The sequence below is a fragment of the Prionailurus bengalensis genome, chromosome B1 (assembly GCF_016509475.1).
Source record: "Prionailurus bengalensis isolate Pbe53 chromosome B1, Fcat_Pben_1.1_paternal_pri, whole genome shotgun sequence".
In the NCBI taxonomy this organism is placed as follows: Eukaryota; Metazoa; Chordata; class Mammalia; order Carnivora; family Felidae; genus Prionailurus; species Prionailurus bengalensis.
The window spans coordinates 124,236,821-124,240,407 of NC_057344.1; the positions used below are offsets into that span (position 1 = coordinate 124,236,821).

Genomic DNA, 3,587 nt, shown 5'->3' on the forward strand with positions numbered 1-3,587 from the left:
ATAATGTATGTAGATCTATCTTGTTTTTCTAGAGGTACATATAATCAACTCTTTTTTTCTTCCATTTAATATCTCATTGACTTAAAGTCTTTCGCTTCTATATCGCATTTAAAATTTTTAATTTTTAATGAATATGTATCTGTCTCTATTTAGTGACAGAGCAACATTGATGGGCTTCCTTGAAAATTTATTACTTATAGGGCCACTTGAATTGATAAATAGCATTGATACACTCTTTTTTATTTCTTTTTTCAACATGCTTTTTGGAATTCACAGGTTGGTGGAGTTTCTGATGAATTACCTAACTTGACTAACCGATATGCTGCTATTTTGTCAAGACCAGAAAAACCTACTAAACTGTCAGATATGGTAAGAAGACCCCTTTATAACAAAAGTTATTTGTAATCTGGGAATCATGGAGGGACTGTATAACATGAACAGCATATTAGGATATGAGAGAGGTACATGGTAGGCTGTTGGTAACATCTTTGACTAGTATGATACTTCCTTTTTTTTTTTTTTTTTAAGAGAGCATGAATGGGGGAGAGAGGCAGAGGGAGAGAGAGAGACTCATAAGCAGGGTTCATGCCCAGTGCTGTGGGGCACTGTCCTACTACCCTGGAATTGTGACCTGAGCTGAAATCAAGAGTCAGATGCTCAACTGACTGAGCCAACAAGGTACCCCGATACTTCCATTTTTTAAAGTTCACCAAAAGTCTTGAAGCTAAGCAGAGTCCAGCATTGCTCTGTGAGAGGTGATTATATGGAACATCTCCTGTAGGGTCAGAGAACATTTGTTTTTAGAATGTGTAGGAAAACATAATCATGTTGTATATGAAGTGGAAGGCCTACTTAAGGTTCAAAACAGTTTACTTATAAGTGCAAATTTTTTCTTTTAAATTTGAGTCAATCTTGAAACCTAAGACTCTATAGTGATTTTTTAAATCCATGTTAATCTGTATTTTAAATTGTGTTTTATGATTTTTTTCTAACTAAATTTCCATTTTTTATAAAAAGCTAGTATTGAGTAAATTGAAATACATAAAGCAGATGACATTTAAACATGAATACTTGACTGTTTCATCCAGATTGATTTTACTAAAAGTACATTTTGAAATTTGCAGTTAAAAAGTTAGACTTCTATGTATAGATATTGCTAAAATAAATCTATATAGAAATTAGACTGTCATTATAAGATATTCTTAATAACAAATTATCGAAACAAGTTCATCAACCAGGTTTTAAAACTTGAGAAATAGTATTGCTTGCTGAAATAAAATTATAGTAGGTTCACAGTGCCAAGAGTTGATTAACTCATTAAATTAATACAGTTATAAAGTCTAAAAAATCATACAAATTAGACTAATTTGGTGAGAGGCATCAGGAATAGACTTATTTTTTTCTGAGACATTGGTTGACTGAATGTAGGAGATCAGGTCAAAATTGGCATCAGGTTCTATGACGTTTTTGTACCTATAAGTTCAAAAGACAGTTTAAAATCATCCGTCAGTTTTCTTGACATGTAAGAGATTCTCATAATTGTTAAATAAATGTGTTGTTTTAATAGATCATTTCTTTATCTTGAGCAATTTTATGGTTGTGTTGTTTCTCAAGTGAGTCATTGTACACATTGTAGGATCCACTGTGAGGTATGTCAGAAGTAATTTATTACTAGTTTAAAGCTTTCAAGCATAGGAATATTTAGTGGATTCATAGTTATTTCTATAATAATATTATAGTTACTAGGAAAAAAATTCAAATCTCTGAAGGTGCCCCTAGGAATGCATATGTATGTGCTAAATTTGCTTGTAGTAAAAAAAGATGGTGATGTGCCCTAAAGAAAGATTAGTTACTTACCAATTGCTGTTATCTAATTTACATTTTTCTCTTTTACCTTGGTCTCTCACTGGATCTTGAAACTTCTGTTTTTATATTTTTATTTTTTGAGATGACATACTTGCAATGGAAAGTATTGGGTGGGACTTTGCTTACCCAAGTAGCAGAATAGTTTAATCACATAGAATATTTTAGCTTTTGAAACTCTTCTGCAAATGAGATACTCTTCAAACCTGTGGGTGTATAATATATATGTAATGAGAATGCAAATTATTAATTTCATATCAAAATTGATCTTAAATTTATGAAATAATGGGATTAGTTTTATAATTTTCCTTTCAAATAAAAATATTACAGTGCTCACTTCGGCAGTATAACAATTAAAATTGGAATGACACAGAGAAGATTAGCATGGCCCCCTGCACAAGACTGACATGCAAATATGTGAAGTGTTCCATATTTTATTTATTATTTATTTATTTAAGTTTATTTTTATTTATTTTTGAGAGAGAGAGAACACAAGTGGGAGAGGGGCAGATTGGGGGTGGGGTGGGGCAGAAGACATAGAATCTGAAGCAGGCTCCAGGCTCTGAGCTGTCAGCACAGAGCCCAATGTGGGTCTCAAACCCACGGACTATGAGATCATGACCTGAGCCAAAGTTGAACGCTTAACTGACTTAGTTACCCAGGCATCCCTGAAGCATTCCATATTTAAAAAAAAATTAGACAATTTACCTCCTACATATTTAAAATTTATATATAAGGATATACTGCAATCTTAAAGGACACCTTGTTTGATTTTCAAAATTTTATATAAGTTTCACATAAAAATATTTAAAAACTCAGGCTTCTGCTTTCATATGAAAGGCATGAACATATATCTCTTTTCTTTTTACATGGTCGCAGTAAAATAAGTTATTTTTAACTACAACATAATATTAGTTTAATATAAAAAGACAGAGTGAATATATGATAAATGGAAGCTAGAAACAAACCAAACATCTGTTTATTAGGCATTCCAAAAGTGGAATGCTAAGATAGTAGTTAGGACCATTTGATGGTAAAAAAAAAACAAAAAAACAAAAAACAAAAAAACAAAACAAAAAAAAAACGACAACAGAAGGTTTTCCTAAGCTGAATAAAGACACCAGTCTTCAATAAGGAGAAGTCAACAAAATACCAGGAAGGATGAATTTTAAAAGTCAAAAATCATTTTCACATGGTTTTGCATTTTCAGAAGACTAGAAATAAAATACCTTGGAATCTTCCACAGAGAAAAGTAAGTGGGTCACCTACAGAGGGATGAGAAACATACTGATATCAAACACTATCCCAGTAGTATTAGCAATATTTCAGAGCTAGAAAATGATGGATTTCTGAGAGGAAATAATTTTGGATGTAGAATTCTGACTTTATCCAATATAAATCCAATTAAATGAATCAAGAAAATAATGTTCTGACACACAAGAGCCTGGAAAGTGTAGTACCTCTACATTTCCATGTATAAAGATGTTCCAGGAAAATATAAGGAGAGAAATGAGAGAAGAGTGATCTAAACCTAGAGAAGAATAGAAACTAAGCAATTCCTGGATGAAATAAAGTGAAAACAAATTAATAAAGAAGGCATTTTTAGCTCATTCATGGATCATCTTCAAGAGTCAGGGGTTTGGTGACAGAATTTTATTTGCTTCTTTTTGTGTTTGGCCATACTAGTTGGTTTGATAAGCAATAAATATGATATTCTAATTTCT

At 31.8% G+C, this 3,587-nt stretch overlaps 1 non-coding gene across 1 annotated transcript; it reads left to right on the forward strand.

Annotated features, from left to right (window-relative positions):
* Positions 1-2,192: 2,192 nt before the first annotated feature.
* Positions 2,193-2,300, forward strand: LOC122479207. The gene has a single exon (XR_006296274.1). It is a non-coding gene; the product is annotated as a U6 spliceosomal RNA (small nuclear RNA).
* Positions 2,301-3,587: the final 1,287 nt, after the last annotated feature.